Below are 22,585 nucleotides of genomic sequence, written 5' to 3'. Positions count from 1 at the left end.
TGATCCAAGTTCGTCCAAAACCTTGCAGTAATTTCTGTAATCCTGCTGTTTCAGATTCTGGTACGAACTTGTAAAATCCACCAAAACTCGTGTGCAGATCCAAATCGAGTGATTCAAAGTTCCACAGGTAGATATTGCAAAGGTCTACAACTTGGCGTTGGTCTCACCCTCAAATTCGTTACAGATTATCCCTGGTAAATAAAGTTCTGGAGACATGCAGATTCACTGTTTGTTAAATAAGTTCCGTTTTACAAAACGTTTTTGAGCAAACTCAACTGTGGGTGAATGCCCTCTTCAACACCTTCATTGTGGAGGTGGTTTCACTTCGATTGACTTCCTGGAACTGAAATGGTTTACAGATCAAGATCTGGTCAGATCTGACTTTGTCGATTTAAATCAGGAGCTTGAGAATGAATTTTTGAGTGAATCAAATTGGGTAAGAACCAGCTTTTCAATACCTTTCAGATGCAACTGACCTAATATTTTTATGAATTATGTACGATTTGTGGTGAATTAAACTTGTTCTGTGTGTTCTGCAGACATGACTGTTAGCTTTTAAATCACCAAAAATCCACATTTTAACCTAATTGAGTGATTCCAACTTTGTAGGACTGCTGGATGTTTTCTAATCATATCCAACAAGTTTCAAACATTTATCTGTTATGAAAATCCTGTTGTCAAGAAAATGGTAAAGACATGCAGTAACCTTGTTAATCAATTTGTGAGAGTTTCAGAAACAATTTGAACCCAAATCCAATTGTGTACGCACCTCTGTTTAAATATCTTTCAAATGCCAGTGGTCTCATATTTTTAGGATTTTTCTACGATTTATGGCTTACAGATCTTGTTTTCTGTACAGCCAGATTCAAATAAATTCCTAAATTTGTAGGTTTAATATTTTTGAGTAAATCCAATTGAGTTAGTCTTGTATTAGTACTGGCCATCTAGGAAAAATATTTTTACTCTCTGTTCATGCATATTTGTTACTGATAGTAAAGTATATGTGTGACATGCATTGTTGGACCAAAACTTGTTGGTTTATTTAAAACCCTTGACCAACTCTTTTTATTAGAAATGGGCAACCTTTGTTTTATGCTTGCAAAACAAAACCTCTGCAACTTAACATTAGCCCTATTGTTTTGCTTAAATTTTCAAATGATGTGGAATATGGTTTGCTCCCTACTTTGGATGTTGTGTTATGTGAGCAAACTAAGTTAGGAAAATTGTTTTCTACTTTTCCAAAAATGTTTGAAAATGTTTTGTGAATGTATTTGATGTCAAACTAATGCTCTTGTCCTCTTTATGATGTTATCTACCAGGGGATGTTTGGTTTATACAATGGTGATAACCGAGAGAGGCAATTGCTAAGTTGTGATACTCTCATACCTTTACTAGGTAAATAAAATGGGTTTCCTTTTAGTTGCTTTGTAGTACCTATAAGTCTTTTGTAAGTTAGCCCTTATTAAAGTGGTTAACTATTGATTGTTGAATGTTGCATGCTTGTTATGTTTGGAGCAATGTGATTGATTGTGTTCTTTTTATATTTTCCGGCGATAGATGCGAACAGTTCCGGAGAAGAAGAAGAAGAAGTGAGATCGGATGAGGATTTTATTTATATTGTTGGAATTCTTATTTGATGGAGCTGAAGAAGTACAGGGACAAATAAGCCAAGGCAAGCCATCTTTTGATCTCTGACTTGGTGTCTAGTTGGATGTCATTTGTTGATGTCCAAAGCACCTTAATTCTATGTGTGTGATTCTCTCTATTTATGTCATCTATGTGTGATTGCAAGTGGGGTACTCCCTAGTGGTGATACTCCACTATTGTCGTTGTGATAATAGGATGCATGGTATCATTGCCGTGCCATTCCACTTGGTTATCTTGTATGCTCAACTTGAGCATGTTCCATCTCAAGATAGTAACTTACACCACACCCGCCACTTTTGTAGTTCAATGGTGGTCATCATCATAATCTTGGTGTACCCTCTAAGTGTGATGGGTATGCCCACCTATCTTGTGTGTGTCGACCTATTGACGCCCTTCTTGAACCCCTTGTTGATGTTATGCATACTTACTCTCGAGTATGTTGAACCCCTTGTTGATCATGGCTATGCCATCCTACCTTCTTGAGTTACATGATTACCTTAAGCATGTGACATTTCTTGCCAGTTCACTCCTACACCCTTGTTAGTGTAGTAGTAATAACATCATAATCTTGGTGTACTCTCATTTTGAGATGAGTATGCCTACATACCTTAGGTATGTCAAATATCGTTGATCACCCTCATTTACTTTAGTGTTGGTTGGTTAACACCACAAATCTGAAAGTATTTTCCCTCTTATATTGACAACATGCATGCTTACCTTGAGCATGTATGCCCCCTTGACCACCTATTTTATCATCTTCTTCGTGGTATGATGATCAACATCATGACCCTTGTCGAACAATCCTACCTATGTTGTTCACATGCATGCTTATCCTAAGCATGTATGATCCCCTTGACACCTCAATTATGATCTCCTTAGTGGTATGATGGCTAGCATCGTGCCATCGATATATCTTAGCTCTTACATACAACTTTAGGTTGGGAAAACCCGATGTTTTATGTTTTGGAAAAACTTTGAAAAGTTTGGGAAGATGTTGTCTTGCCCAAGTGTTGTTCCAAAGAAAGGTCTTGATGTTTCGGAAAGTGGTATGATTGGTTGTGGACAAACAAAGGAAGTGTGGGTAAAATGTTTTTAAAGGAGCACTGCGTATAAGTGTACGCCAGCCCAACTTTTATCGCGCAACCACTCTACCCCAACGTGGGCACGGGGCTTAGCCCTAGTTTGTTGAAGCTGGCATGAGACACCTTCACAACTCTCTAGGAGGGTCACGATGACCTCTGACGCCGGGTTGCGCTCCGAAGGAGGCAATACACTGTAGTTGTCTATAGCCGGACGATTACTGAGGGTCTTCTGTCATGGCGCCGGAGATACGCTCAAAAAGGAGGTATGCTGCCGGGGTGCCGGGAAGGGGTAAGCCCACAGGGAAGGACTCATGTCAGTGGAGATAAGCGAAAGGTTATGTTCGGGTATCCGTCGTGGCATATGTTGTTATGCGGGGATGATGCCCACACGATAGGTATCCGGATAGTTGTGGGGAAAGTGTGCAAACTCTGCAGAGTCAAATCTATTCGAATAGCCGCGTCCGCGGTCATGGACGGGTTGCAAAGGCCTACCTTAACCTGGGCTAGTTTTGTTTTAGAAAGGCTTTACAAAGAAAAAGAGAAAGTTGTTTTCGGAGTAGCGGAAGGGTACGGGAAAGTGGTTGACCATGTGAAGATGGTCGGAAAGGAAATAAAAAGGGCTACTCCCACCCTAGTGTTTTATGTTGAAGAACTCTTCTGAAGTATCTTATTTAACAAAGATATAGAGATGTCATAGGTTATCTTTTAAAGTATCTTCTTCAACAAAGATATAGAGATGTCATAGAATCCTCTTAGTGTCCCCATCAACTAAGATGTCGGGATGCTATGTCCACAAGAGAAACTACTTCTCTTCTTCATGCTATATCCACAAGAGAAACTATTCTTCCTCTCTTGTCTCTTCTAGTTAGCATTGTTAGCACCTTTCTTGATGGTTTGCGAGTACAATTCCAATGTACTCACGGCTTTGTCCCTGGCTATTTACTTGGCCAGACTTGAAGGAGTTCGACAGATGAAGAAGGAGTTGACGACGTCTATGCGAGCTAGGAACGTCTTCCCAGTCAGTTGCCTGTAGGGTTAAGGCAGATGACTTGGGCTCTGCGTTGCTGAAGTGTTTCCGCTACTCTGATGATTAGATTAGGCCCTTCGAGGCTATTATGTAAAGATGGGTCATGTGACCTCATTGTAATTTTCTTATTCCGTTTTGTAAAGGATGATGTAATTTGATATCAGTTCGGTTATGTGTTCACGACACACTGATCATGGGATCGTGAACTGTATACATAACAGGGTATTTCGGACAGCTGGTCCGGGGTCCCCACACGTTATCTCTTCGGTCTTCTGGAAGCTTCGTGCAAAAATAGGACCCTGGGCGAAAGTTTCGTCCAATTTCGAGAATATTTCCTTACTAGGATTTCTGAAACCAAAAACAGCAGAAAACAGCAACTGGCTCTTCGGCATCTTGTTAATAGGTTAGTTCCAGAAAATGCATAAATATGACATATAATGTGCATAAAACATGTAGGTATCATCAATAAAGTAGCATGGAACATAAGAAATTATCGATACGTTGGAGACGTATCAAGCCAGCACACAGACACAATAACAATGTTCCTTGAACAGTACGAGGTTATACAAGACAAGTGCTTATCCGCCCTGGACAAGAAGAAGCTCATATCAACACTGAAAACAGCAAAAGCAGTAACAAGACACCCGTTTGAGAAGCAAGCTCTTCAATAATTCACACATGACATATTCGAGAAGTTCCAGACCGAGATCACAAACAACACGGCATTCAAGGTAGAAGGATCACTTGAACCTGGTCGCCACCTGCGGCTGAAAAGAATAGTGAAATCCTACGACCACATGGAATTCAAAAGGGAGTGTTTTGACGTCACGTTTGACAATGAAAAAAAAAACTTCATGTGTTCCTGCAAGAAGATGCAGAGGGATGGCATACATTGCTGCCATGTAATAAAAGCAATGGTTCACATGGAGATCAATGATTTGCCAGAGAGTTTTGTGATTCAAAGATGGAGAAAAGACATAGACATGGAACTCGCAACATTAGGAAATGTCGCAGATGCTTCTTGCGGAGACGAAACACTAAAATTTGCCGGTGTGATGAGCCATATGGCAGAACTTTGCAACAGAGCGTGCCCAAATGACAAAGCATATAATGTCATGATTCAGTGTATGCGGATATGGAAACAAAAGTGTTGGCAGCAATAAGAGAAGATGAAGGAGCCAAAAAACTACACGATGAAGAAACAGCTAGCAACGAAACATTTCGTGACCCACCAATGCCTGACAGAAGAGGAAGAAAAAGAGGAGACCGAATGATGCCAGGTTCAGAAAAAAGACAGAAAACTAGACAAATAAATTGTAGCCACTGCAAAAGATCAGGACACAACAAAACAGGATGTGAAACACTGAAAGCAGAAATAGCAGCAAAGGCAGCAGAGGCAGCAGAACAAGCAGCGGCAAAGACAGCAGCAAAGATCACAAAGAAAGGTATACAAGCAATACAGCACAGGATCAATCAAGAGACAGACACACAAACGAAGATAGTAACACAACAGAAAGAACATCACAACCAGGAAACAAGTACGGTATGTACTATCATAACGGAAGAATAAGATGCAACTTGGAATATCTGGTATTTGGAACACAAAACATATTAACAAGGTAAGTGTGCCCATGAAATTACTTTTGTCAGTGATGAAAACCTACTTGTTGCAAATAATCTGCTTTTTCCGACAAACTAAACATAAATTTGAAAACTATTTATTTTGCAGAGGTCGGAGATGAACAAAGGATATCAAAGGAGAGCAATAAAAGTAGGAATCACACAAGGAGGAGGCCACAGGAATATTTAGAATATATGATACATACAATAGAATGAATATGTAATGTTCTTATGTACTTCATTTTCTTATTTTGTACAATCAAGTTCACTTCATTGACTTCACTGGACGAAAAAAGGATAACCATTGTAAAACAGTTCTTACTTTCGAATTCTTCAATCTGTTCGCGAACGAAACTTGCCAAATAATCAGGAGAATCATAAGTGAGCATCATTCCGGCGAAGAACTGTCGAAAACTTTCGATGTCAGCCTGAAAAACACGAAACAACACAATGGTTAATGATCTTCAACAAGAATGCACAAGCTCCAAACGAAAAAGTACGCAACGACTAAACAAAAAGATGCACAAGTACTAAAAACAACCATTGAAATGTACTATTTATACAGTGAACAAGTACTAAAAACCTGCATTAAATACTATTGAATAAAACTGTACACAACACATTACCTACCTTGAATACATCTGGGTAAAAATTAGCCTTGAATATCCAAATAAACCTCATTGCATAGATATCACAGTCACGCCTCGCGCTTGTCCTAATGGTCAAAAAGAAAGAAACAATTAAATCCAAAAACAGCAAACAAAATAAAATGATAGTTCACATTAACAAAAGATGATTACTCTGAACAACAAGGGGTGCCGCAAACTTTTATCTTGAACGATGAGATATTTAATCTCTCGACACCATGAAGATGACTGTAAAGTTTCTTAAATGATTTGCACTGAAAGAATAAAAAATAAAAGTTATTATTGTCATGTGTAAATAATTATTTAATTAGCTAGATTACAACGAAAACCATACAATTCTTTGAGTAGAAGCCATCTGAGCTTCAGTCAACTCCAGCGAGCTAGACACTCTAAATTTCCTGAAATGGAAGTCGACAAAGATAACCCACCAATGGCTGCAATCGCAACAAGTAATGTAGACCTGTTTGAAAATAAACAATCACACGAGAAATAAGAAAGAATCCACGATACTTGTAGTAGAAAAAATATAAGTGCCAAACAAAACATGACAAACATGCCTCTTCCCTATCCAAACTATAGTACTTCAGATCATGTTCAGCAAAGCTTGCAGCAAGATGAATAGGGTCCGCCTCATCCACATCAAGAATATGCTGGAAAAAACAACAACAAGATGTTTAAAAAACTAAACGCTAAAAACATTTAGTTAAAAAATAAATAAATCTAAAACATATACACATGACGTACCGCCAAAGAGCTCGGAATAAATAAGAAATCAAGACCATCATCAACGCACTTAAGAAAAACATCCATAACAGAAGGATCCATGAAACCACCACCCTTCATAGCAAGGTAGAAACTATGCCAGCTGACAGACTTACCACCAACTTCAAGTATTTTCTCGGAACTGCAATTGTTAAAAACAACAAGAATAAACATCCGTATATACAAAAATAGATGAAAAATAGATGGAAAATTGAATTCCAACGGTTACCCTTCAATGTAATTCCTAGGAGCCTCAAGTACATCAGCAAACAACATTCTATGCAAAGCAGTTACAGGGACATCCTCTTCCCCACTTAGCTCCTTAAGCTCAAGACAATCATCAGAATCAGTGTCTGCATAGGCATCATACTTCTGGGCCATAGAACTATCTCCAACAACATTTTCAGTTTCAGGCTCCTTTCCCTTGCGTGTACATGGCCCCGAACGCTCAAGACAACAATCCTCAAGACAATAATCAGAATCAGTGTCTGCATTGCCATCACCCTTCTGTGCCACAGAACTACCTCCAACAACATTTTCAGTTTCAGGCTCCTTTCTCTTGCAAGCACATGGCTGCTTCTTCAACTCAATTGACAAAAGAGAAACCATATCACGCATCTGATCAGCAAGACCACGTCCCGTTCTTATCATCGACGAAATGGAGATAGTCTTCCACATTTCTTTCAGCTTAGAACGTAACTGTAAATAAAAAACACAATTAAGAATGCAATTTACAATAACACAATAATTAAAAATCAAAAGACATAATAAAAAACCTTACATCATTATGCATTTCACCAGGAAACATATCTGAGATGTGACGATCGACTGCTTCACGAAGATGGTCAGGAACATCTACACGAGAGTGAAAACCTGGATCTGCCATCTTTTCCAACCTGAACAAGCACTGGAGAACACTAAAATTTGTTCAGGTACAATGTGTGCAGCTTATCACTTTCGAAACGATATAGGTGAACAAGTACAACAGATACAGGTGCACAAGTACAAGAGATATAGGTGCACAAGTACAAGAGATATAGGTGCACAAGTACAAGAGATGTAGGTGCACAAGTACAAGAGATGTAGGTGCACAAGTACAAGAGATGTAGGTGCACAAGTACAAGAGATATAGGTGCACAAGTACAAGAGATGTAGGTGCACAAGTACAAGAGATATAGGTGCACAAGTACGAAAAAAATAGATGCACAAGTACAAGAGACATAGGTGCACAAGTACAATAGACTAAGCTACGCAAGTACAGAACAAATTGTCACACGAGTACCAAGGACAAACACGATCAAGTACCAGACACAACACGGGAAGGAAACTGCATGTCAACACGACACGGGAAACTCAGCGGCTCCTCCAGAGCGGGTAAATCGACAAGAAAAAAGACAAAGAAACCCTAAATAATAAGATGCATGTCATCACGAAATGTGGAATTATACGGCTACTCACAAAGGCAAACCCTAACTAATGTTCCTCAGAAGGTGTGTAACCAAGAAGCGGCGGAAGAAATCGATGAAAAAAGCACGACTTTACTCAGAGAAAACGCATCTGCATCCGACTTCCGCATATTTTCCATTTGAAAGTGCTACCTCCCTCCCATTAATTCCCCAGAAAATTCACAGCCCGGAAATACAAAGGGAAAAAACTGATTCGATCTAATCGAATCAAAGGGAAAAACCAAGATCTTAGAAACCCTAAGCAGGCAGAAAAACACGACGGTGCTTACCACTGGAGAAGGAAAAATGTCCGCCGACTATGAGTTGCGAGAAGTTCTCGACAGCAACGGAGTAGAAAGGAAAATAGCAGCGCCGCCGACGAGACGACCAGCCAAAACAGCGAGCCACGAAGATAGGCGACGAAAGAAGAAGACTAAAGGGAAAAACGGAGATAAAGGCACACGTGAATCGGGTCCCCGTAAACCCGTTAAGTGCGAAGCGGGCCTGTTACAGAAGTGGATGGTTCGCAAACTCACCAGAAAGCAACACGTGTCGCGCGCGGAGGCAGTCCACCGGCAAATTGCGCGCCCCACGTTCACCCACGTGTCGAGCGCGGAGAAAGTCAATTCCCTTCCCAGAGGTCGGCCTTTTTCTAGAGTTTCTGGAAATTCTTTTTCCAAATTATATCTACCATACCGATCGATCGGGCTGCAGCTGGGCCCTAAGATGGGTTGCTCGGGCGTGGTGCTGGGCCCTAAGATGGGCTGCTCGGGCGTGGACCACCACGTAGTACAAACACCGATCGAATTGATTATTTTTAACTCTACGAAAAAAGATTATTTTTAACGAGCTGGAGTCTGAGACCGGGTAGAATGGGTATTCGATTTCGATTCTCTTTTCCTTTTTCTGGCTGGGCAAAGGGTTCACGATCGATCGCGCCTCGTCCCAGCCCTCTAGATTTACATCCACGGGTAGTACTACTCCAATAGATTTAGAACAGATGCTTCTGGTATCTAAACTTTGTCCGCAGCGGAGTCCTGTTGCTTCTGGTAGCCCGAGGTACCATACAAAACCCTCAGACGTTCCTGACATAAAAAGGCATGATCGATACCGGCGCCACTGATACGTCTCCAACGTATCGATAATTTCTTATGTTCCATGCTACTTTATTGATGATACCTACATGTTTTATGCACATTATATGTCATATTTATGCATTTTCTGGAACTAACCTATTAACAAGATGCCGAAGAGCCAGTTGCTGTTTTCTGCTGTTTTTGGTTTCAGAAATCCTAGTAAAGAAATATTCTCGGAATTGGACGAAACTTTCGCCCAGGGTCCTATTTTTGCACGAAGCTTCCAGAAGACTGAAGACCTAACGAAGTGGGGCCACGAGGAGGCCAGGGGGGTGGCCGGCGCGGCCCAGGCCCTGGCCGCGCCGACCTATCCCCTGGGCCCCTCGTGTGGCCCCTCGCGTTGACCCTCCGCCTACTTAAAGCTTCCGTCGCGAAACCCCCAGTACCGAAAGCCACGATACGAGAAAAGTTCCAGAGCCGCCGCCATCGCGAAGCCAAGATCTGGGGGACAGGAGTCTCTGTTCCGGCACCCTGCCGGAGCGGGGAAGTGCCCCCGGAAGGCTTCTCCATCGACACCGCTGCCATCTCCACCGCCATCTTCATCACCGCTGCTGCTCCCATGAGGAGGGAGTAGTTCTCCATCGAGGCTCGGGGCTGTACCGGTAGCTATGTGGTTCATCTCTCTCCTATGTAGTTCAATACAATAATCTCATGAGCTGCCTTACATGATTGAGATTCATATGATGATGCTTGTAATCTAGATGTCATTATGCTAGTCAAGTGGGTTTTACTTATGTGATCTCCGGAGACTCCTTGTCCCACGTGTGTAAAGGTGACAGTGTGTGCACCGTGTGGGTCTCTTAGGCTATATTTCACGAAGTACTTATTCACTGTTGAAGAGCGTAGTGAAGTGCTTATTTATATCTCTTGATGATTGCAATGTGTTTGTATCACAATTTATCTATGTGCTACTCTAGTGATGTGTTATTAAAGTAGTTTTATTCCTCCTGCATGTGTGCAAAGGTGACAGTGCGTGCACCGTGTTAGTACTTGGTTTATGCTATGATCATGATCTCTTGTAGATTGCGAAGTTAACTATTGCTATGATAATATTGATGTGATCTATTCCTCCTACATATGCATGAAGGTGACAGTGTGATGCTATGCTAGTACTTGGTTTAGTCGTTTTGATCTATCTTACACTTAAGGTTACTTAAACATGAGCATTATTGTGGAGCTTGTTAACTCCGGCATTGAGGGTTCGTGTAATCCTACGCAATGTGTTCATCATCCAACAAAAGTGTAGAGTATGCATTTATCTATTCTGTTATGTGATCAATGTTGAGAGTGTCCACTAGTGAAAGTGTAATCCCTAGGCCTTGTTCCTAAATACTGCTGAGTTACTACTGCTTGTTTACTGTTTTAATGTGTTACTACTGCTGCAATACTACCACCATCAACTACACGCCAGCAAGCTATTTTCTGGCACCGTTGCTACTGCTCATATATATTCATACCACCTGTATTTCACTATCTCTTCGCCGAACTAGTGCACCTATTAGGTGTGTTGGGGACACAAGAGACTTCTTGCTTTGTGGTTGCAGGGTTGCATGAGAGGGATATCTTTGACCTCTTCCTCCCTGAGTTCGATAAACCTTGGGTGATCCACTTAAGGGAAAACTTGCTGCTGTTCTACAAACCTCTGCACTTGGAGGCCCAACACTGTCTACAGGAAAGGAGGGGGAACGTAGACATCAAGCACTTTTCTGGCGCCGTTGCCGGGGAGGAAAGGTAAAAGGTACTCACACTCCGGACCTCGGCTACTAAGCTATTTTCCGGCGCCATTGTAAGTACTCGAAGCTATTTCCTTTAGACTCTGCAATTGCGACATTTGGTTTCTTGTTTACACTAGTTAGGCATAATGGAAAACAACAAAAATATGAGAGATCTTTATGAACTTTATCTTGAATTAGGACATGATGTGTTTGAAGAGAGAATTAAAAAACCCATGGAACTTTATATGCATGATAATGGGAATGTTATTAGTATGAATGCTTTGAACACCATTGTTGCTAATGCTATGGAAAATTCTAAGCTTGGGGAGGTCGGTTTTGATGAGCATGATATTTTTAGTCCCCCAAGCATTGAGGATAAAATTTACTTTGATGATACTTTGCCTCCCATTTATGATGATTATAATGATAGTAGTCTTTTGTTACCACCTGTTATGGAGGATAAATTTGATTATGATTACAATATACCTCCTATATTTGATAGCTACTTTGTTGAATTTGCTCCCACTACAACTAATAAAATTGATTATGCTTATGTTGGGAGTAGTAATTATTTTATGCATGAGACTCATGATAAGAATGCTTTAAGTGATAGTTATATTGTTGAGTTTGCTCATGATGCTACTGAAAGTTATTATGAGAGAGGAAAATATGGTTGTAGAAATTTTCATGTTACTAAAATGCCTCTCTATGTGCTGAAATTTTTGAAGCTACACTTGTTTTATCTTCCTATGCTTGTTACTTTGCTCTTCATGAACTTGTTTGTTTACAAGATTTCTTTTCATAGGAAGCATGTTAGACTTAAATGTGCTTTGAATTTGCTTCTTGATGTTCTCTTTTGCTTCATTGTCTATTTTCATGAGAGCATCATCATTAAAACTGCTGAGCCCATCTTAATGGCTATAAAGAAAGAACTTCTTGGGAGATAACCCATGTGTTATTTTGCTACAGTACTTTGTTTTATATTTGTGTCTTGGAAGTTGTTTACTACTGTAGCAACCTCTCCTTATCTTAGTTTTGTGTTTTGTTGTGCCAAGTAAAGTTTCTATGTCAAAGTTGATGTTATATTTGGGATCGCTGCGCAGAAACAGCATTGCTGTCTGTCACGAATCTGGGCACAGTTCTCTGTAGAAAATTCGAAAAAATCTGCCAATTTACGAGCGTGATCCTCAGATATGTACGCAACTTTCATTAGTTTTGAGTTTTTCCATTTGAGCAAGTCTGGTGCCATCTTTAAATTCGTCTTTACGGACTGTTCTGTTTTTGACAGATTCTGCCTTTTATTTCACATTGCCTCTTTTGCTATATTGGATTTATTTCTTTGATCCACTAATGTCCAGTAGCATTATGCAATGTCCAGAAGTGAAAATAATGATTGTGTCACCTCTGAATATGTGAATTATTAATTGTGCACTAACCCTCTAATGAGTTTGCTTGAAGTTTGGTGTGAAGGAAGTTTTCAAGGGTCAAGAGAGGAGTATGATATACTATGATCAAGAGGAGTGAAAGCTCTAAGCTTGGGGATGCCCCCGTGGTTCACCCCTGCATATTTTAAGAAGACTCAAGCATCTAAGCTTGGGGATGCCCAAGGCATCCCCTTCTTCATCGACAACATCATCAGGTTCCTCCCCTGAAACTATATTTTTATTCAATCACATCTTGTGTTCTTTACTTGGAGCGTCGGTTTGTTTTCGTTTTTGTTTTTGTTTGAATAAGATGGATCCTAGCATTCACTTTGTGGGAGAGAGACACGCTCCGCTGTTGCATATGGACACATGTGTCCTTAGGCTTTACTCATAATGTTCATGGCGAAGTTTCTTCTTCGTTAAATTATTATATGGTTGGAATTGGAAAATGCTACATGTAGTAATTCTAAAATGTCTTGGATAATGTGATACTTGGTAATTGTTGTGCTCATGTTTAAGCTCTTGCATCATATGCTTTGCACCCATTAATGAAGAAATACATAGAGCTTGCTAAAATTTGGTTTGCATATTTGGTTTCTCTAAGGTCTAGATAATATCTAGTATTGAGTTTTGAACAACAAGGAAGACGGTGTAGAGTCTTATAATGTTTACAATATGTCTTTTATGTGAGTTTTGCTGCACTTGTTCATCCTTGAGTTTGCTTCAAATAACCTTGCTAGCCTAAACCTTGTATCGAGAGGGAATACTTCTCATGCATCCAAAATCCTTGAGCCAACTACTATGCCCTTTGTGTCCACCATAACTACCTACTACATGGTATTTCTCCGCCATTCCAAAGTAAATTGCTTGAGTGCTACCTTTAAAATTCCATCATTCACCTATGCAATATATAGCTCATGGGACAAAATAGCCTTAAAAACTATCGTAGTATTGAATATGTACTTATGCACTTTATATTTTATTAAGTTGCTTGTTGCGCGATAACCATGCTTCTGGGGAACGCCATCAACTATTGTTGAATATCATGTGAGTTGCTATGCATGTCCGTCTTGTCTGAAGGTCTATCATTTTAGTGGTTGGAGCATGCAAAATTGTTAGAGAAGAACATTGGGCCGCTAACTAAAGCCATGAACCATGGTTGAAGTTTCAGTTTTGGACATATATCCTCAATCTCATATGAGAACAATAATCATTGCTACATGCTTATGCATTTAAGAGGAGTCCATTATCTGTTGTCCATGTTGTCCCGGTATGGATGTCTAAGTTGAGAATAATCAAAAGCGAGAAATCCGAAATGCGAGCATTCTCCTTAGACCTTTGTACAGGCGGCATGGAGGTACCCCTTTGTGACACTTGGTTGAAACATGGCATGCGAAGATCCGGTAGTCCAAGTTAAGTAGGACGAGGTGCGGGCACTATTAGTATACTATGCATGAGGCTTGCAACTTGTAAGATATAATTTTCATAACTCATATGCTTTATTACTACCGTTGACAAAATTGTTTCATGTTTTCAAAATAAAAGCTCTAGCACAAATACAGCAATCGATGCTTTCCTCTTTGAAGGACCATTCTTTTACTTTTATTGTTGAGTCAGTTTACCTATCTCCTTCCACCTTAAGAAGCAAACACTTGTGTGAACTGTGTATTGATTCCTACATATTTGCATATTGCACTTGTTATATTACTTTATGTTGACAATATCCCTGAGATATACATGTTATAAGTTGAAAGCAACCGCTGAAACTTAATCTTCCTATGTGTTGCTTCAACACCTTTACTTTGATTTATTGCTTTATGAGTTGACTCTTATGCAAGACTTATTGATGCTTGTCTTGAAGTACTATTCATGAAAAGTCTTTGTCATATGATTCAGTTGTTTACTCATGTCATTACCTTTGCTTTGATCGCTGCATTCATTTCATATGTTTACAAATAGTATGATCAAGATTATGATGGCATGTCACTTCAGAAATTATCTTTGTTATCGTTTTACCTGCTCGGGACGAGCAGAACTAAGCTTGGGGATGCTGATACGTCTCCAACGTATCGATAATTTCTTATGTTCCATGCTACTTTATTGATGATACCTACATGTTTTATGCACATTATATGTCATATTTATGCATTTTCTGGAACTAACCTATTAACAAGATGCCGAAGAGCCAGTTGCTGTTTTCTGCTGTTTTTGGTTTCAGAAATCCTAGTAAAGAAATATTCTCGGAATTGTAAGAAACTTTCGCCCAGGGTCCTATTTTTGCACGAAGCTTCCAGAAGACTGAAGACCTAACGAAGTGGGGCCACGAGGAGGCCAGGGGGGTGGCCGGCGCGGCCCAGGCCCTGGCCGCGCCGACCTATCCCCTGGGCCCCTCGTGTGGCCCCTCGCGTTGACCCTCCGCCTACTTAAAGCTTCCGTCGCGAAACCCCCAGTACCGAGAGCCACGATACGAGAAAAGTTCCAGAGCCGCCGCCATCGCGAAGCCAAGATCTGGGGGACAGGAGTCTCTGTTCCGGCACCCTGCCGGAGCGGGGAAGTGCCCCCGGAAGGCTTCTCCATCGACACCGCTGCCATCTCCACCGCCATCTTCATCACCGCTGCTGCTCCCATGAGGAGGGAGTAGTTCTCCATCGAGGCTCGGGGCTGTACCGGTAGCTATGTGGTTCATCTCTCTCCTATGTAGTTCAATACAATAATCTCATGAGCTGCCTTACATGATTGAGATTCATATGATGATGCTTGTAATCTAGATGTCATTATGCTAGTCAAGTGGGTTTTACTTATGTGATCTCCAGGAGACTCCTTGTCCCACGTGTGTAAAGGTGACAAGGTGTGCACCGTGTGGGTCTCTTAGGCTATATTTCACGAAGTACTTATTCACTGTTGAAGAGCGTAGTGAAGTGCTTATTTATATCTCTTGATGATTGCAATGTGTTTGTATCACAATTTATCTATGTGCTACTCTAGTGATGTGTTATTAAAGTAGTTTTATTCCTCCTGCATGTGTGCAAAGGTGACAGTGCGTGCACCGTGTTAGTACTTGGTTTATGCTATGATCATGATCTCTTGTAGATTGCGAAGTTAACTATTGCTATGATAATATTGATGTGATCTATTCCTCCTACATATGCATGAAGGTGACAGTGTGCATGCTATGCTAGTACTTGGTTTAGTCGTTTTGATCTATCTTACACTTAAGGTTACTTAAACATGAGCATTATTGTGGAGCTTGTTAACTCCGGCATTGAGGGTTCGTGTAATCCTACGCAATGTGTTCATCATCCAACAAAAGTGTAGAGTATGCATTTATCTATTCTGTTATGTGATCAATGTTGAGAGTGTCCACTAGTGAAAGTGTAATCCCTAGGCCTTGTTCCTAAATACTGCTGAGTTACTACTGCTTGTTTACTGTTTTACTGTGTTACTACTGCTGCAATACTACCACCATCAACTACACGCCAGCAAGCTATTTTCTGGCACCGTTGCTACTGCTCATATATATTCATACCACCTGTATTTCACTATCTCTTCGCCGAACTAGTGCACCTATTAGGTGTGTTGGGGACACAAGAGACTTCTTGCTTTGTGGTTGCAGGGTTGCATGAGAGGGATATCTTTGACCTCTTCCTCCCTGAGTTCGATAAACCTTGGGTGATCCACTTAAGGGAAAACTTGCTGCTGTTCTACAAACCTCTGCACTTGGAGGCCCAACACTGTCTACAGGAAAGGAGGGGGAACGTAGACATCAAGCGCCACCGAGACCGATCCTCTACCATGCCGACCACCTCGAGCGTCTCTGCCGCCGCCAGCGGTTCCACCTCCTCCATCGTAGTCAGCACCGTGAGCGGCCACCACACGCTCAAGATCGTCGGCTACTCGTCCGCCAAGGAGCTCTCTACCGGCCAATGGATCGAGTCTTGCCCATTCCAGGTGGGAGGCCGCACATGGCATGTGCGCTGCTGTCCCAATGGAGCCAGCTCCGAGTACGTTGATTATGTATCCTTCTACCTCAACCTCGATGATACCCTTGCGGAAGCCGAGACCGTGAAAGCAAAACTTCACTTCAGCCTACTCGACCAACATGGTAAGCCAGCGCCGTCCAATGCCTTGCCCTACTCCACCGACTTTTCCGTTGGTGATTCATGTCACTACGGGAAAAACAGGCGCTGCCGTGCAGCGTTTCAATGCCGTGAGCCGCCGCATGGCAAAGAAATCATTGCCGTGCGCAGCAAGCAGCACGCACGGCAACGACAATCCACACGGCAACATCTGAGAGCAGCGCACGGCAATGAAGGCAAGCACGGCAAAGACAGAAGCGGCGCACGGCAAAGAATCAAAAGACGGCAAAGTACAAGGAAACCTCACGGCAAAGAAAGGAAGACGGCAAAGTCCCTACGTGCCGCACGGCAAAGAAATCACGCACGGCAAAGGCACTGGGCATTGCCGTGGCTCGCCCCTTTGCCGTGCGGACAGGTTAGTTGCACAGCAAAGGCACCTTTGCCGTGCGTTCCCTTCTTTGCCGTGCGCCAATATAATTTTTTTTGTTTTTCTTCCTATTTTATTTCATCTAATACTTATATTTATTTGTTAATTAGTTTTTCTTTTTGATGACTATTTATTAGACAATGTGCAATACAAAATTACTCTCCATATATGTTCATCCCCCACATATATCACGGTTTCGGAGCAACCCGCGGTTCGGAAAATCTCCTAAGTGTTATCGCCCAACGGTGAGGAAGGTCACACCGGGGAGCTACTTTTGCACCATTAGACCTTGCACCACACTTTGACACATATCATAGGCCCACATGCAAGATTTTGTGGGCTTCCGGTGCTCCGGCGGTCGTTCTCCCCCTCCTCCCCCCAAAACAGCGGAACGTGTGCCCCGGCGGGTCTACCCCCTAGATTTCTCCGCGCGAGGGTGCACCAATGTACTTTTTCATTATTTTAGGTTTGTTTAGGACATATACACATGGAGAACCAAGATTGGGACCCTTTGGCACATACACCCGCAGCTCGAGCCATTATCACACGATCGACGGTGTGCCTGATCTACTAGTTAGGGTTCGGCGTAGGGTTAGGGCTAGGGTCTAGGGTTTAGGGGAGCTACTTTTGCACCATTAGACCTTGCACCACACTTTGACACATATCATAGGTCCACATGCAAGGTTTGGTGGGGTTCCGGTGCTCCGGCGGTCGTTCTCCCCCTCCTCCCCCCAAAACAGCGGAACGTGTGCCCCGGCGGGTCTACCCCCTAGATTTCTCCGCGCGAGGGTGCACAAATGTAACTTTTCATTATTTTAGGTTTGTTTAGGACATATACACATGGAGAACCAAGATTGGGACCCTTTGGCACATATACCCGCAGCTAGAGCCATTATCACACGATCGAGGGTGTGCCTGATCTACTGGTTAGGGTTAGGTGTAGGGTTAGGCTAGGGTTTAGGGGGTAGGGCTAGGGTTTAGGTTAAAGGTAAGTATTCATGGTTAGGTATAGGTTTAGGGTTTAGGGTTAGGGTTAGGGTTTATGATGCATGGTTCTGCAGCTCCGGTGTCGTGGTTTAGGGTTTTAGAGGGGTTTAGTGCTCGAAGCCTCCCAGTTTAGGGTTTAGGGTTTAGGGGAGCTACTTTTGCACCATTAGACCTTGCACCACACTTTGACACATATCATAGGCCCACATGCAAGATTTGGTGGGGTTCCGGTGCTCCGGCGGTCGTTCTCCCCCTCCTCCCCCCAAAACAGCGGAACGTGTGCCCCGGCAGGTCTACCCCCCTAGATTTCTCCGCGCGAGGGTGCAACAATGTAATTTTTCATTCTTTTAGGTTTCTTTAGGACATATACACATGGAGAACCAAGATTGGGACCCTTTGGCACATACACCCGCAGCTCGAGCCATTATCACACGATCGACGGTGTGCCTGATCTACTAGTTAGGGTTCGGCGTAGGGTTAGGGCTAGGGTCTAGGGTTTAGGGGAGCTACTTTTGCACCATTAGACCTTGCACCACACTTTTACACATATCATAGGTCCACATGCAAGGTTTGGTGGGGTTCCGGTGCTCCGGCGGTCGTTCTCCCCCTCCTCCCCCCAAAACAGCGAAACGTGTGCCCCGGCGGGTCTACCCCCCTAGATTTCTCCGCGCGAGGGTGCACAAATGTAACTTTTCATTCTTTTAGGTTTGTTTAGGACATATACACATGGAGAACCAAGATTGGGATACTTTGGCACATATACCCGCAGCTAGAGCCATTATCACACGATCGAGGGTGTGCCTGATCTACTGGTTAGGGTTAGGTGTAGGGTTAGGGCTAGGGTTTAGGGGGTAGGGCTAGGGTTTAGGTTAAAGGTAAGTATTCATGGTTAGGTATAGGTTTAGGGTTTAGGGTTAGGGTTAGGGTTTATGATGCATGGTTCTGCAGCTCCGGTGTCGTGGTTTAGGGTTTTAGAGGGGTTTAGTGCTCGAAGCCTCCCCAGTTTAGGTTTTAGGGTTTAGGGGAGCTACTTTTGCACCATTAGACCTTGCACCACACTTTGACACATATCATAGGCCCACATGCAAGATTTGGTGGGGTTCCGGTGCTCCGGCGGTCGTTCTCCCCCTCCTCCCCCCAAAAGAGCGGAACGTGTGCCCCGGCAGGTCTACCCCCCTAGATTTCTCCGCGCGAGGGTGCACCAATGTAATTTTTCATTCTTTTAGGTTTGTTTAGGACATATACACATGTAGAACCAAGATTGGGACCCTTTGCACTAGTAGAGAAATCCCCCTTTAGTACCGGTTCCAAAGGGCCTTTAGTACCGGTTTTGGAACCGGTATTAATTATTCGGTACTAAAGGTCTCCCACCTTTAGTACCGGTTCCTTACGAACCGGTACTAAAGGTGCCTCCACGTGGGCACGGAGGAACCCGTGGGGCTGGAGACCTTTGGTACCAGTTCGTAACACGAACCGGTATTAAAGCCTATTTTGTTTAATTTTTTTATCCATTTTTTTCAATTATTTTTCACACCCTTTTTTTTCACTCCCTTTTTTTTATTTTTTTCAGAATTACTAGTATTTCCATTAGTCTCTAACTACACTTAATCTCTAGTCAAATTACTTACCCGTGGTCAAACTTCCCGGTCGGTCACCCATCCTCACACTACTCCCGCACTAGCACGCTTAACTTCCAAGTTCCATCCCATTCCACTTCCAAGTGCTTCGCGCGCATGTATGTGATAGTAGTATCATATCAATCCTATTAGCATGTTGGTCGATGTCACACTTTTTATCGTTTAAATTCCAAATAATTCTTTTAATAAACAAAAGTAGTGATGTAATTATAATGTTGAATAAATAAATAAAATTAACTTTTTTTAATTTTTATTATTTTTAATTATTTTTTAAAATTTTAATATTTTTTGCAAAACCTAAAACTTGAAAAATTGCAAATCTTATAATTTGATAAAAGTAATAGTAATATGTTAGGACTCAAAAAATCTTATAATTATTATTTAATTTTAAAAAATTAAAAATATATAAAATTCTAAATTTCTGGAAAAAAAACTAAAATCTTCCTGCTTTCATATTTTCATTTGGAATTTTGAGAATCTAAAAATTGGCTAACCGGGTAAACTTTTTCCCAGGATTTTTTTGATATATTATACGTTTTTTTCCGACGTCGTATGCAAAAGTTAATGCGGTTTTACCATTTTTCAAACTTTTTTTGCAAAAAAAGTAAAAATTCGAATTTCTTAATTTCACCGAATAGTAGATTGCATAACATATGAGAATCTGAAAACATTTTATTTTTCTGAATTTTCTATCATTTTCATTTGTATTTTACAGAGCAAAAAAAGGCGATCCACGGGGGGGGGGGGGGGGGTGGAGGTGCGTGGGAAGGCGAAAAACCTTTAGTACCTGTTCGTGGCACGAACCGGTACTAAAGGTCTACCCTTTAGTACCGGTTCGTGTCACAAACCGGTACTAAAGGTTTTTCGGCTGACGCTAACCCTTTAGTACCGGTTCATGTCACGAACCAGTACTAAAGGTCCATACGAACCGGTACTAAAGGCTTGGACAATACAACCGGTACTAATGCCCCCTTTAGTACCGGTTCGTAAGGGATCCGGTATTTATGGCTTAGATGGATGAGAGGTTTTCTACTAGTGTTGGCACATACACCCGCAGCTCGAGCCATTATCACACGATCGACGGTGTGCTTGATCTACTAGTTAGGGTTCGGCGTAGGGTTAGGGCTAGGGTCTAGGGTTTAGGGGAGCTACTTTTGCACCATTAGACCTTGCACCACACTTTGACACATATCATAGGTCCACATGCAAGGTTTGGTGGGGTTCCGGTGCTCCGGTGGTCGTTCTCCCCCTCCTCCCCCCAAAACAGCGGATGATGATGACGAGGAGGAGGACCAGGAGCACCGCGGGGGTGGGGAGGACCAGGAGGAGGAGGGGGGTGGGGAGGACCAGGAGGAGGAGGGGGTGGGGAGGACCAGGAGGAGGAGGGGGACGAGGAGGACCTCTCGGAGGATGAGGGGTTGGGGAACTTAGTGTTCGATCCTGATCAAAGCCTAGATTGGGTAGCGCCGGCGGATTACTAGTACGTTCCAGCTGTGGAGAGGCTGAGGCCACGTGATAGGAAGCCATATCGGCGTGGGATAACACAGCTCCCCGCGCTGAAGGACTGGCGCTACAGGCACGTTGTTCTAGAGCCCTATGGAAGGAGGTACATGTTAATTTTTGGCATTTCGTTATCGCAATTTTGTCATTATCAAAATTATTATCACATACATATTGATGTTGTCGTTTCATGGTGCAGCTCGTTCAAGTATCAAGACCCATCGCAGAGACCGCCACGTGGGTACTCGAACATCCTTGGGGGCCTACTTAGATGGTATTTCCCTGGGATAGTCAATTTCCCTACTGGTGGCTGCGACGTAGCTTGGAGGTGGGCGCACTACAGCCTCGCGGAAGATCCTATGGGCCGCGGCACCGCGGCGGATTTGGTTGTTGCCAAATTCTGGGTACGTGACTTTTGACTTCTTACCATTCATACTCTCCTTGGTTCACAATAATTGCACTAATGCCCCTTGTTTTACCTATGTGCATGGTTGCAGAAATACTTCAAGAGGGCCGAGGGCAAGGAGAATGCGTGCGATGATGTCCTACACCAGCTTGCAAGGAAGAGGGTGACTGGCATGCACTACGAGGCACGTGTTCAATGCGTCCGCGACTGGCACGCCGACTGCTTCATCCACATGACTAAGGAGGACGCTCGCGACACGCTTATGCAGTCGTGGCAGTACATGCAGGTATTTGCATTTATGTGTTATTGATTTCTTTATCGCCATGTAGTTTATTTTACCATAATGGATTTATCTTGTGCATGTAGAACCCTCCTCAGTACGTCGGCAACGACGAGAGGTGCTTTCTTGCGATGGTCATGTGGTGGACATGCCCCCAGTACCTCAAGAAGCACGAGGAGGGCAAGAAGAAACGGGCTGAGATGAGAGGTGGATCGCATATCCAAGGCAGCATCCCCCTCTCTCTTCACCTGCAGAACGAGGTGAGCAAATTAATGGTTCCTTCATTCTTTGAATTCATGTTATATATTTGTTAACTCCGCAAGGGTGTGTCACTTCACTCAATTACATGTTCTCTTTTGCAGGAAGTCAGGACAGGAGCGAAGCCTAACGTCTTTGCCTTGCTAAAGAAGATGAAGCAAAGGAAGACGCCTGATCCTGAGACGGGGTCCGTGTGGTTTAACCCGCAATCCGAGACCCAGTGCACGTCGTATGTCTCCAAGTTCAAGCAGAAGTACGGCGAGGACGCCAACCCAGAGGCTGAGGACTTTGACTCTGAGGTCGCGGTGCTTGCGGGAGAAGGCTTGAAGCATGGCCACCTATGGTTTGGTGACGGGTGCGTCGACCCAGCGAGGGTTCCCTCTCTCCGCCAGATCCGTCGTGGTCGTAAGAGCGGCCAGCCTGAGGTAGAGCCCCGGCCACGGGCTTCGGATCTAGCTGTCGAGCGGTTACGGGTATGTTCTTCCTCGGGTCTCTACATTGAAATGTTA

At 42.8% G+C, this 22,585-nt stretch overlaps 1 pseudogene; it reads left to right on the top strand.

The window, feature by feature from the left end:
- The first annotated feature begins 16,297 nt into the window (after nucleotides 1-16,297).
- The window catches only part of LOC127346876 (BTB/POZ and MATH domain-containing protein 1-like), a 76,182-nt pseudogene continuing 69,894 nt past the window's right edge, over nucleotides 16,298-22,585 (top strand).

This window comes from Lolium perenne, chromosome 4 (genome assembly GCF_019359855.2).
Source record: "Lolium perenne isolate Kyuss_39 chromosome 4, Kyuss_2.0, whole genome shotgun sequence".
NCBI lineage: Eukaryota > Viridiplantae > Streptophyta > Magnoliopsida > Poales > Poaceae > Lolium > Lolium perenne.
Note: the sequence above shows the minus strand (reverse complement) of the source record. Positions and strands in the feature narration are given on the sequence as shown.